At 35.9% G+C, this 14,688-nt stretch overlaps 1 long non-coding RNA gene across 1 annotated transcript; it reads right to left on the bottom strand.

Moving 5' to 3' along the window:
• Positions 1-5: 5 nt before the first annotated feature.
• On the bottom strand, positions 6-14,061 carry LOC135118909 (uncharacterized). Its single transcript, XR_010277854.1, has 3 exons — positions 13,842-14,061; positions 6,867-7,092; positions 6-503 (listed from the first exon to the last, which is right to left on the bottom strand). It is a non-coding gene; the product is annotated as an uncharacterized LOC135118909 (long non-coding RNA).
• Positions 14,062-14,688: the final 627 nt, after the last annotated feature.

The following is a 14,688-nucleotide window of genomic DNA, read 5'->3' as shown; positions in this document are numbered from 1 at the left end:
CCTTCCTCTCTTCCAAATACATCCCGAGTTCCTCTTCCCTACCAACCAGAGCTAATCTCACGCTAGACTCCCAAGTATAGGTATCTTCCTTCCGACTATCATGCATACTATAGTCCTTATCTACTAGATCATAAAATTCCATCACAATTTGGCCATGCCAACACAAAAGTCACTGAATGATGAATGAAATGAGTGAATGATTGAGTGAGTGAACGAAATTAGAATAGAACGAAGAAGGAATTGTATAACTTTTAATGCCGGTCGTTTCTCTTTGGCGGTGGCTTTGCAGGAGTTGGTTTTCTATTTTAAGAGCATATTGGTATTAGCTCGGCAGTGGTGGTACTCTTGGGGCTGTCCCGGGAAGGTTTTCTTGGTGAAGCGGTTTCCGATCAGATATGTTGGGTGAGTGAGGGTGGGCTCCATGTGGCACAGTTCGCGATTGGTGAACCTCTCGATTCTTCGTGTAGTGCTTGGCCTTTTGGCGGGGCGGTGTACTACGGCTCCTGGAATTAGAAAGGTTATGTTAATTTAGAAATAAAATACAAAAATTGGAATTTATTAGAACGGTATATATTTTTCAATAAAAGGTACAGTTTTCGTCAAATAAATACTGTTCTGAAGTCAGGGATTCAATGCCTCGCTATAGAATTTTGTGCAGTCTCTTGGAGCTAATTTCGAATGGCAGAGTTATTTGAAGTGCGGTGTTAAGTCCAAGACACAACTCAATTCTGGCGGAAAATTGTGGAACGATTTATTTTGTATGTACTTAAGTAATGACTAAGAAATGGTATAGACACTAGAGCAGCCTCTGTTGATCTTGAGTCGTAGCAGCCATTTTGATTCGACCACGCGGCTGTCCATATATCTCACGTGTACCTACGTACATAAACGTAAATATCTTCAGATTTAATATATTTTTTTCATTATTTCAATCTGAGCAATATCTTAATATTTTTCGCATAGCCTTGTAAATAAACATAAACTAACGCGGAACAATATGGCGGACGACAGACGCCATTTTGTTAAAGCATGATCAGTTATTCCTCTTTCAATAAAACATCCCAGATATATAATGACAGGCCTCCATCAGTGGTTTCACCTGACTCCCTAAGAAAATACTCCCCGCACGTGGATCAAAAGTAGCCTATATGTTACTGGGATGTACTGTCAAGATCCATCAATAATTTAGTACAGTATTTTTACGAGACACAGGAGCATAAACGTACTATACACATATAACCTGTCACTACCTATCTTCATATACTCATACCCATTTTCCTTAGGTCTGCACTCTTACAGTAAATTATTCACTTAGTTTTATATGGCAAGGCCTTGAGCATCTATTTGCACTATGGCCGACAATTGAGTGCCACGTGATGCAAATATGGCGCGTACTTAGAAACGGCGCTGAAGATTGTAGAAAGAAAGAATGGAAGGTGAATGAAAAAGTCTTGGAATACCAAAAGGGGTTTGCTTGAAGCGAATCACTTTGTGAGTTTAAGAAAATATTAGCTGTTGTTTTTGATCGCCAAAACAGAGGGGGTTTGGTTGTGACGTTTTTCAAAATTTACTCTTATTTACTTCTCTCCACCCGCACTCAGTAGGAGCTACTCGCACCTGTATATAAAAGTAGTGTTATGTATGTTGATGTTATATAGAAACAGCAACAAACATCCTCATATCCAAACTTTCACCTTTACAATATTATTGCAATAGTAGTTTGGCAGGACTTCAACTTAGTTGATCCCAGCTCTCAACAGAAGTTCATTGGCAATCATTACGAACAGTCAGAAACCAGAAAGTTTGAAAACCAGTGTTACCAAGGGGTACAAGGTTTCCCGGTAACTGGGATGTTGAGTCTGTTAGGCAGTCACCCATGTGGCATACTGGTACTCAGCTGCATCCAGTTAGACTGGAAGCCGACACCAACATAGTTGGGAAAAGGCTCGGCAGATGACGAGCTGTGAATTCGAGTACAAAATACGTCATGGAGATTTCTTAGCAAACGGTCCTAATTCTTTAATTGGCGGCCCAGCGTTAATTGACTTCGCGGAACTGTGTCGTAAAATCATTGACAATTGCGAAAAATAAATGTTTTGATTCAAATCTAATTGGGAGCTGGAGATTGCAAAACTGTTAAGGGCATTCCGATCTGAAGTCAGCCAGCCTCGTGTATGAGTAACAAAGTTATTTAGCAATAACTGCTTGCCACGTTTGCAGGGAACTACTTCCCGTACCCGGATAAAATAGTAACTTATTATAATAAAGGACAAACAATTTCCTTAACTGGATAAAAGTAGCTTATGTTTTATTAACGGAAGAAAAATTCAAAGATGAAAGATTTATAAAATCGGTGCAAACTCGCAAATCTTGCCTCTTATAATAAAATAATGTGTATGTAGATAAAGATATGTATGTTCTTTGAAAAACTGATTTGGACTTGTACCGTGAATCATGAACTACCTACCCAAATCAATTGATTTGCGTCGCAAGCGCATCGAATATTTAATTGATTTAAAGTAATGTATTTTCTTAAATTATAAGATACAGATGGAAGAGAAGAAACGCTGGGAAAACCATGAACAAGTATTTTTCCCTTAAATGATTGGCTCGTAAATAGTTAACTTTTGATGTTGTAAATAGTTTTGAGTTAATATTAATGTCGGAATAAAAATTGAAATGCGTTCTTAGTTTGTTAGTAAATCAATGAAGACCATGAAAATTAGTCGAAAAATAAAAGAAATACCTCCTTTAAAAAAACCAGTATCACACAAAAAACACAATCATTCCACATGTTCTCACCTTTAAATCGAGTCCTTGATAACACATAAAAATATAGCATTCGGGGCGCCGAATATCTCATCACAGTTTTATCTACAAAGCCATATTGGCGAAACACACATAAAAATGTCACCTCTACCGTCCCCGTCTTTCAAAACCATTAGTCCACCATTTTGAAAACAAACGAAAAAGAATTTAATTCAAATTACCCGCTAAACGGATATCAGTTGGAAAGTTTTCGAAATTCAAATCAAATTAGCGCGAACAGCCGACACGCGCGGACGTCAACTCGTCGAACGTCTATTGCTAAATTGAAGGTACATACGTAGACGGTCAAAGGAATAAAGTACGCAATATTGTCATTAATTCCCTGACCAATGGCAGAGAGGAACGCTAGCGGCGTGTGGATGTCGGGAATTGGGTCCACTTGGCTCGAGCAGGGTCAGATAATGGTCAGGTCAAGACGTTTGTGGGTACTGCTTGTACTTGTAAGGTTCTGCATATTGTTGCTTTTGAATTGATTGGTGGTAGACAGTTTAATAATTGTAAACGATCATCTTTAAATCATTCACCTTATGAGATGAATAACTTTGTCATTTAATATAATTTTGGCAATGAAGGAGGATATAGGAACAACCTTTACTTATTTAGTTTCAAATAATATTTCACCTGTCTAGCCTTTTCCCAACAATGTTGGGATCGGCTTCCTTTCTGACCAGATGCAGCTGAGTACCAGTGTTTTACATGGAGCGACTGCCTAACCTTTTCAACCCAGTTACCAGGGCAACGCGACGACTTGCTAAGACTGGCTGTCAAACTTTCTGGCCTCTGACTACCCGACTGCCAAAGATGTTAAAAGGCCCATCAATTTATCGTGCCTTCTGAAACACTGAATAGTAACTAAAACTGAAACGTTGAATAAAACCAACTATGCAATCGACAATATTCTGCAATATCATACCAAGTCATTGTCCCGCCAAAGGAGCCAATGACAGATTTATTAAATCCAAGATGGCCGGCGTCAGTTACAAACAATTCAATTGTCACTAAGTATCGTTTACTAGTAAGTGATGCGCGGTTCAACTTAATTTGATCAAAAACAAAATAAGATTTTCATTTAAATAAAAAAATATTTCAGCGTACGATTTAGTTACCAAATCGGGTTATGGTATTGTAAACTTTTCATTCATTCAGTTTTCTACAGATACCTATGTAACCTCAAGCTAAACCATCTTTACCTACTAATATTGTAAAGCTGAAGTTTGTTAGTTTAAAGCTCTCATCTTAGGACAAGTAGGGACAAACTTGAAAAATATTCCAGTGTTAAATAGCCCAGTTATGGAAGAAGGCTCTAGACTTTAGTGCAGATGCGCGAAATAGTTTCCAAGCTAGTCTGTAATGACATTACATCCGAGCTTACAAGATACCAACATTTCGACCATTAATATAGTCAATACAATTGGCATAAACGGCTAACGGCTAAAGAAAATTTCCTCTTTTGAAAAACCCAGTTGCACTTTTTAATCTGAAAATCATTGAGTCATACTCAGTTTCTAAAGAAACTAGTAAGAGAGTAAAGAGGATAACTAATTGATTATTATCGATATGTTTTCTCTATTCTCACTGCAAAACTTATTCTCGATATTAAGGTTTAAAACTTTCTCGACTTGTACTCATATTTATATGTAATCTGGACTTTAAATGGCGATTTCATTAACACCGCTTTTTTCCAGAACATCGAGGAAACTTAGGGGCTTATAGGCTACTTTTATCCGAGTGCGGGAAGTAGTTTACTAGGAAGCGGGTGACACCGCTGGCGGAAGCAAGTCTTTCATAAATCCTTCTAACATTCATAGTAAATTCTTTCACGTTATATTTAAACGAAAATAGGTAAGTTTTATGTCGACAAAAGGTTTGGAAGGAACTCCACCACGTTTTCCTAGCCCTAAATTCAACAAAAAGTATTTCCTCTAATCCTGAAATCTTCAAGCCAAGCCCAACAGACAATTAACTACAATGACAAGTAATAACGAAGCGTAGTGGTACACACAATGATTTTAATTAATACCTATTGAACACAATTAAACAGTGTGTCGCGAATTTTAAAGCATGGGAATGGATGAAGGGATTTTTTGCAGACAATTTTGTGGACTAATTTTTGGAGCAGCCCTGGTACATATTGGGCTTAAGAAGGAACATGGTGGGTTTTAGTCAGACTCTCTCACGCTGCACCCTTTGCGGGAAGAGTACAATAAAAAGTCTGTTATAAGGAAAAAATGGATAGCGCTTAAAAGTGTAGTAAAGATGACAAAAAGACCATTTATCGTCACAAATTTTGGCTGAAACAGATTTCGGTCGCCTGATTTTGGGACGGCATCATCATCAGCCTCTTATTGTCCCATTGCATGGTACAGGCCACTTCTAATGCATGGAGGTAAGGTTAATCACCATGCTTCATTGCTTGCTGAGGGCGGATTGGTGATTGCAGACTTTTCCAGGTTACCTGAAGATGTTTTCCTTCACCTTTACCAAGTCACTGGTGTAAGACATACTTAAAAAGTACATTTAACTTAGAAAAGTTACATTGGTACTTGCCTGACATAGAATCATACTCGAGAGACGGATATTTTAAACATAAATCCACCGTGACTTTTCCCTCATAAATACCCTCGCTTTTGACCTTACCCACCACCACATGAGTTCTTTCCTACCATACCAACTTCACACACACAAAGCCAGCCAATCAAACTGTTTACACAGATAGAGATCTGTCATCATCACGAGTACTGAAGAGGTGACATCATGGATGGCCAAGGGCAAAGGACAATGGTGTTCAGTGGACAATCATAGGATTGGTTTGCAAGGTAGGTCGTTGGATGATCTTTTGTGTGGTGATGAAAAGGTTAGGTTGTTCGTACGTGGTAGCGGCTGGTTGATAGATCAAACGTGTCCACGCTTTACTTAATGGTAATATTATATGGCATAATATAAGAGTTGTTGGATGTGTTGGAAAGAGTTTATATCCACTTTTCACGCAAAAACTATTGCCCGGATTTTTATGAAACTTCACAGTTATAGCTTACTCGATTCTGCCAGCAGTTTCACCGGTTTGAAGAGAGAACTACTTCCCGCACCAGGATAATATGGCAGTAACATAGCTCACATATCAGAATAACATACAGGCTACTTTTCATCTACATAGCTGCAACATGGGTAGGTATTGTATTTGTTAAGCTTTGGACTACGCTATTACTGTCTGTATATTTAATATACTTCTGTTTGTTTCCCCAATTAAATAAATAAACATTCTTAAAGAATGATTTTTTCTATTTCTGACTCCTAATCACTGTCTTGATTCCGTGCTGCCTCAAATGGCTAATGGCTACCAAGAAACGATGTTGATCAGTCATATAACCTACAGTTTTGTCATCAGTAATAAAGCGAAGCTGACAAATCATGGAAGATTCCCGTATATCATAAACAACTAATCGTTTGTGAAAACAAGGAAGCTTTTAATTCGATGTTGACGATTATTTGTGTTTGTTTAATTAGTGCTGATCACGCAAACTTGTAATTTGTAAGTCTCCTAATTTTACTCCATGCCATTTTAGAGGAAATCTATAAATAAATTATATTAAAAGCTGAAAGGTTTGTTTGCTTCAACGGTTTGTCTTATAATAAAAGAGATAATTGGTCCGTAGTAGAACAAATATTTCATTTTAGATTTCTCATTTACTGAGGACGGCTATAGGCTTCTAAAGAACTGGTTTACACAAGACCTGGATAAAAATTCCCCATATATATTAGCAGGACGTTTTAAACTTTATTTAGCCCCCATAGATATTGTAGAACCCAGGCCATTCACACATGCTGCGGGATTTTTGAGAGAGTTACCGCGGCCCTGGTACATAAAAGGCCTTCGACGGAACACGACGGTTTTAGTCAGTAAGAGTCTGACACTACCTCACGCTGCACACACAGCAGGAGATTTAATTTCATAATTTCCCACCCAAAAAGAGAACCCTCACACATCCTTCTACCAAGCCCATTTAGGAAAGAAAGAAAGTAAGAAAGAAAATACTCACCATTAACGACAAAAGGTCGTTCTCCAAAAAAGATTTGCTAAAAATCAGTACAATAGATTGGTGACAGCTAAATTTTTCTTCATCACAGTCGCAATAGAAGCAATACAGATGATTTCCATTAATATTCTAACGGGGACGGAGCTGAGGAAGTGGTGCTGTCTCGCTCTCACTCGTAGGTACGGTGTGTGTCTCTTTCTTATGGCACGTGTCGTTTGCTCTTGTGTGTCTGAAATAGAGGAAATTGCATTTTTAGAAATTGTTTTTCATGAATATCAAAATTTTTCTCCGCAGTAGCTCCACATATTAATAATTTCAAGTCATTTTTCTGTTGTGAGGATTTATTTTTCAAAAATAAAACCGTTTAAAAAAAATAATAGGTATCATTTCAAGCAAGTTCAGTAGTCAAGTAGCCAGTTCATTCAAAATAGATTCAACTTTTCGGAGGTAAAAATAATAAAGACAAAATATTATATTATGTTTTATTATTGTATTATTGTTGTGTGTGTTGTATTATTGTATTAGTGTGTATTTTTCTTACACGTGGATTACTTATTTGTTATTTGTTTAGGTATTGATTAATACTACATACAGGTGACATGTATTTCAGAAAGAAAAACTAAACACAACACCACAATTTCTCATAAGTACCTATTTATTTAGTAAAATTGTAGCATTATACAATAAGACGAATATTTTTCTTCAAATTCCTAAATCAACATCATCATCTTACACATGTCTTCCCAAGTACCTACTACACACTTCAGTCCCTAGACAGATCTATCTCAAGCCTGATAGTTTGAATAACAGGAACCCCTGATTAGCCTTGAACTCCTCGACTGTCATCATATATCATTACTGGTTGTGTCTGGTTATTTCTAGAATGATAGTAGCTGTAGATGGAGCGAGAAATTTTCTTATATAACCTAGTATGTGATCTTCTCTACATCAATGAGGCAAAATATTTACCAAGATTGAAGGTACAAAATGTCTGTTTTGCATAATAATATCATTATCATCTGTCTAGTTTCTTTCCAACTATGTTGTGGTCGGCTCCCTCCCAGCCTAACCAGGGAAAAGCTGAGTATTTTAATAAAGTACTATTCAAGCGGGGCATTTTGGCATATCAGTATAAAATTCAGAATTTAATATAGGCTGTTTCCCGCGATTTTGAGGTAAGGTTTTATTCACTAAACGATGTGTCCCACACAAGTCCCACATCCCATACAAAACGATTCCTGTATCAAACCCTACCTATTAAAATAGTGAAACTCAGGCCATGAAACATTCTGTCGGGGCTGCAGGATAGATCGCGCGAGTTACCCCGGCGCTGGTACATAAAGGGCTCCAGAAGGAACATGGTGGGTTTTAGTCAGTAAGAGTCTGACACTCCTTCACGCTGCACCCCAGCGAGAGGGGTGATTTGATGATTTTCATAGAAAAAGGCCTTGAAAAGTTACTTGATTAAATCAATGTATAACAAGATTGATCTAGTTAGCACATATATTTATGTATATGTACCTATATGTATGTATTATTGTAAATATACACCATCACTATGTAATATGATATTTGACTCGTGGAGCAATGAATGGTATTGTGATCCAAGACCTAAGATGATAAATTAATTGGTATTATCAACGAGACGGTTATGTAAGAAAAAATATAAACATCCTAATTGAGAACCTCTTCCTTTTGGGAAGGCAGTTTAAAAAACAGAACACTACCGCAGCGCCATCTGCTGTGTTAGATTGTGTTGTTAAACCATTCAAAACTGGGATATGATCAAAATCATTTCGTCCTTTTGGGAGGAGTTAAGAATAGAAGGATTAGATAATGTTAGCTATATTGGTAAGTCGTAATCAGCAGCAACACGGCAAATCGCAAAGATTGCTTTTGTAAACGAAACGTTGTGTGTAAACAAATTGATTTTCTTTTCAAAATTATGTATAATCGTACGTGTGAGGGACTTAGAATTGAGTTCGAAAACTTTAGCATAGAGCATAGATTTTCTATAAATAGGTATTCCTTACATAATATGATCATCATGACGTATCTAAAGAAGAATTATTATAAACATGTACTCATGTGCTTTCATTTCATTCACCACTGGACAATTCTTACTATAATTAAAAGCCTAATTAACTTGTCTTTTAAACAACGAAATTGATCCCGACATCGATGGTCACCTATTCTTTTATATTTTTGTTTTTATTTTTGGTAAAATTGTTAGGCAAATAAATGACCAATTTATTAATACACCACCATCTTTTTCAGCAATTAATCAACTATATTTCATTCAAAAGAAGCCATCCAATATTGTCCCTAAGACCTAATAGGTACGCCGTACATTTATTACCCACGTGAAGGGAAGGCACTCTTAATTTAACAGCTAACAATCAAAAATGTACCTTATATACATGACAATAAGATCCACGGATCTCTCTGCGGAAGCTGACAGTTTAAGCAAGAGTTATTGTAATGGTATTCAGTGTGAACCAGTTTTTGCTGACTGGATACGGTTCCTAATTTTTGTATGAAAGACTTTTTATTAAAAAATGTTAGGTAATAAGGTCTTGTATTTTGAGGTCTCTTTGCTGGTAATGATAATTATGTATGGCGTAATTTTTTTGATAGGTTGTAAAAAATGTTACATAATTTTAACACGCAAAAATACTGTAACTACTTACAGTTAAAAGTGTAAGAATTAAGATAAAGACACAACAAAAAACTTTAAAAATATATTCTTGGTAAGTATTTAACAATGATATTTACATATTTACAAAAATATAAAAAGGGGAAAAATTAAAACTATGTATCAAAATATTAATCCACATCGCTGTCAGCGGGGATCGCGCCTGGCAGAAACATTCCTACCCACAAAATACCAAAATAAAAATGCAACACGCAATTTAGAAAACACTCAAAACTCACCCACGCGAAAACGCAGCGAAAAACTGCCATTTTAACTTTTCCAACTCTCTATTACCCTTTTTAACACACCAAAAATTCAAACTTAAAACATTGATATTTTTAAGAAAAAATCTGTATTTTCTTATGCGCTTGCGCGTTTAAATCGGGCAAGAGTCTGGATTGCAGTGGCGATGTCGCTATGGGGAGGGACGCAATTGGGCACATATTGAATGAACTTAAGCATTAGCCACATTAAGTATTTGGTACAGTTCAAATTGACATTATAATACTCATGTGATCGGGTGTGGATTTGAAATTATTCAAATATGTCTATGGTGTAATTTTGACAAAAAGATTTAGTGTTGATCAGGTCCAAATGTGGAAATTGCAGATTTTGTGCAAAAATAAAGTTAATGAAATGAAAATACTGATATTCCTAAGAGCATCAAAACACTTTGGAAACGGTATGATTTCTCAAAATGGTCACAGTGAAAAACCGTAGGTATGTGGTAAGATATCTAGGTACAAATTATGAAAAGTTTTATTTTATCTAGTAGAGTAGGTATAGAACTCTCTGGCCTTTGTTGAAGCTGGTAGAATTTTAAATGCATCGAGATTTGCCACATGCTTTTTGAAGGTGGGAAATCATCAGATGACCTCTCCCACTGTGGGTGCAACATGAGGGAGTACTGACTTACACCCACCATGTTCCCTCTTAAGCCCTTTATATGCCAGGGTTTCTCTAACTCTTTAATCCCGCAGGTTCGGCTGGGACGCCTGTCTCCTAACTCCTAAGGCAAAGTCTCAAAGGATTCAAAGGTAGTTTGTGAGATTGTTCATTGTGGGTTTGTGAGCAAAGATAGCCACGTTATGTCATGCATGGGCCATGTTTTATTACATATGAGTTCTTCTTTCGAGAAGCAAGAAAATCCGAGTGCAAAAGCTAGTCTTAGCTAAGGTTTTGTACAATTCGTATTTTCAGAAAACGATCTCCTCAAAAACTTATAGAAAAAAATATCTAGGCCAGAATCTATGTCACTTCTAGTCATCATGATGACTTTGTAACACTAGTAGGTATATACATACCTACCAGATATACACTAGTGGGTATATATACATAGCTATATAGAGTCATATGTATGAGTAACATACGGGATTATATCACTCGCGACACAATACCATAGGAGCAGGTATACTATTACATCTGTAGTATTATTGTAAAGCTGAAAGGTTTATTTGGGCACGCTAGTCTCTGGAACTACTGAACCGATTTGTAGCCTTTCGGTTCTAAACAGACCATTTATGGCTACTTTTATCCAGGTGCGCGAAGTAGTTCCAACGGAAGGCGAGGCCAGAAAGCCAATAGATAGTAGCCTTATTATAAGACGTAGGTACAGGTCCAAATAAGTCCAACAATCTTATACTCCCGATCGCAATGGGCATTAGCATTTCAACTTATAGGTGAAGGTACTAATACAATTCTCAATTAAGGATATGCCCTATTTAATTACATAGCTACTTCGTTTAGAAGACAGATTAAAACTTGCAATCTTAAGTAATTCAAATAAAGACTTTAAGTATTGCTCTTTAGATAAAATTTACATTGGCAACATAAATTAGGTAGCAGACAGCAGCAGTTGGACTGTTATATTAAGTTGTTAAGTGAAGAAAAGGCTAGCCGTTTTATTGAAAGGCTATGTAACGAGACAGACATTATTAATAGGTTTTCAGCAACCAAACTCATTGGTAATTTCTCAAGACTTCAATAAAACCAACAATAAAATTGTTAAAATATATTTATTTTAATGATATTGAATAATCAATTCACTTCATTCATATTTTACAATTCAAGAAAAAGTCAAAACACCTATAAAAATTCTGTAAACACTTCAAAATGGTGATTCAATGATGGCACGCAATGCAACTTGGTTTTCGAACATAGCGCCCCTTGAGTTTCATTGTTTAGGCTGAAAAACACCCTGTTTGCCCGAGCATGGACCAATCCCATCGCGCACATGAAACATGGCTCCCTAATCATATAAATATAGTACCCAGTACATAAGTAAGGACTTTCTGAAGCACTCATTTTATTCTCACCCAATACCTCCTTTGACACATAATTTCTGGCGCCAAATTTGACATCTGGGAACTTAGTTTTTAAATATAGAAACAGACTCTTGTCTATAGCACCTGATGTCACGTATTCTATATTGTCTGTGTTCCAGGCCCCGCCGTTTTGAGTTTTGCTACATTGTCTATGGCCAACATGGCGGAATGCTGGACAGGGTGACATTCTCTGTTATCAAAAGCTACGGTTACTACTAAATTCAATAACGGATCTACTACAACGGTAGCATTTATGTTGCTTAAAGTTAAGTCTGATACATCCAAATGGGTTTTGTTTTACTCAAATAATATCTGGCTACTTCAAATGCAACGCCCATATAACAACGGTGCTTTGTAAGTTCTTCACTATTAAAAATCCTTTACCGCACAATCTTTCTAAGTAGTCATTAGGATGGAAATTGCACGACCAGATTTTAGTGTATTCCGTGTGCTGCCATTTTAGTTTTGGAGGTAACGATGGCAACCCCATAACTTTGAAGTACTCAAAAGAGTCTCGAGCTCGTTCACTTTCTCTTCAATGTATTCTTGAATTGATTGCTGTGATGCCACGTTCAGATATCGGACAGGACATAGCAAAACCTCCTTCTTCCGAGCTCTTTTAAATGCTGTAGTTCTTTCAGCGGTAATTTCTCGTTCAAAATTGTTATAATTTTAGATAATTCTTTCACATTCCTCACTTGGCCAACATAGACTTTTGTAAATGCTATCGGATACGAAAAGTCATTGCTTACAACTGCGTGAATGTCATTTGTCGAACATATGATGTTTTGTATGAAACTGTCAACTGTTTCGCCATCTTAGGTTTTTTAACGGTGGTTCTGTAGTTTCTGACATTATTGAAGATTATTCTTTTCTATGTATTATCCAAAATGAGCAAGGTTTTAATCCATCCTTCTTGTTTGTATGTCAGATAAGCCAATGAAGAATTATTTACGAATTCATAATTTTCTTCAATGTTCCAACGTCTGCTTATTTCTTCAGTATTCGCTGAAAAGAGACAAAGAACAACACGATTCATAACACACACTGTAATTTAACTGAATTTCACACGGTAAATAAAAAATCAAACCGAAACGAAATCGTCAATTCATTTTAATAATTTTCACATAATATTTTTAGTTATAGTAGTTTTTGTTTTCAATAATATGTGTAGCCCAGAATTTATAAAGCTGTTTCTATATGATACAAATGGTGCAGTTTTGGACAATAATTAAATAATCTGTGAGACTTTTTTCTGTTTTGTAATTCAATTGAAGATAGTGTAGCCATTTTCTTACTGGTTAACTCTTTTTTAATTCAGTACTTAAAAAGTACTAAGAAGTAATAGTGTTTACTTCAAAACATATTTTCTTGAACAACTATTTATATAGTTTAAGACAAAGTCAAGGTTAACACTATCAATGGTTTAAAACGAAAATAGTAGCATAAAAACTTTGTGTAGATTTCTTGGTACATCTATGGTACATTAAGACATTTCATAGTTGGTAATTATTGTATTATGCAGTGTTGTTATATAAAATACTTCACATTAATAACAGGACGTATTAGAATGATTCGTAGATCTTGTATTTACGTAGTTTTATCACGAAATATCGCGATTATACCTTGTAGATTACAAGATGTTGAATTTTGAACGAAATGTTGATATTTCCGACACTACATCACTCGAACTACGCTAATTAAGTGACGACAGTTTTACTACATTATAGATAATCGTCCAGTCTGTCAATTATGGCTCGTTGTTGACAAAAAAACTGATAATCAGTCCTTTTACGTTGCCTCAATTAGAAACACTTTAACACGACGTAGTTCACGTAATAACAGCCCAAACTTACAAATAAACGCATCGGTAACATATCTTCTTCAAACACAAGCAGATAACATATGAATTTTCTATAAAATATACGTAATAATTGAGTAAAATAATCTTTGATTTACCTCGGAATGGACTTCGGATTTAGACGTCAATTTCAGTCGTAGACAGAGTGATTTCTCTTGGGATTTGTAAAACTCTCACGGTAGATACTCGGTCAACACACAGTAAATCTTCATTAATTATTTAAATAACAATTGAAATTTAATTTGCCACACACGTAAATCGCAAAATGTAGCAGCCATTAGACAGATTAAAATTTGTTTTATATTAGGAAAATTCCTTCTAATTAGAATATTCTGATTGGTTCTAATAAACGGATGCTTTCAACAACCAATAAGAAACCTCGATTTATTGACGTCTATCCCATACAGATAAAAAATCCCCAGAATGACAGCTCGATCCACATTGTCGTAACTTTGTAACTCAGAACGAACTTACAAGAAACGTTTCGTTTCATGAGTTTTCAGTACCCGAAGATATAAATAAAGAAGTATTGAGTTTTAATGTATCAAAATTGATGATTTGATTAAGCTGCCTATGTGGGCTCAATGATGTTATCCTATTACATAGTAAAATGATACTTTAACTCCGCGGTAATTCTATGAAAAGAAAACAAGAGCGAGCTCATTTGTTTAACTATTTATTTCATAATTTATTCAGCAATAAAAGATTATGTAGGTTTACACACAGATAACCTCTTATCAATTGAAATGCACACTTTGATTATTAACAACATGTAGCCACCTACATAGGAAGTGACCTATTTCTTTAATTATAATTACCAGCTACTTATCAAAGTTTAAGACGACTATTAAGACCAATTTGGCACTATCAACACAGTATATTAGTTTAGGACGCCATTAACTGTAATCCTTGAACACACGATGAAATCTCGGGGTCCCTGAAGCA

The sequence above is a fragment of the Helicoverpa armigera genome, chromosome 27, assembly GCF_030705265.1.
Source record: "Helicoverpa armigera isolate CAAS_96S chromosome 27, ASM3070526v1, whole genome shotgun sequence".
Classification (NCBI taxonomy): Eukaryota; Metazoa; Arthropoda; class Insecta; order Lepidoptera; family Noctuidae; genus Helicoverpa; species Helicoverpa armigera.
Note: the sequence above shows the minus strand (reverse complement) of the source record. Positions and strands in the feature narration are given on the sequence as shown.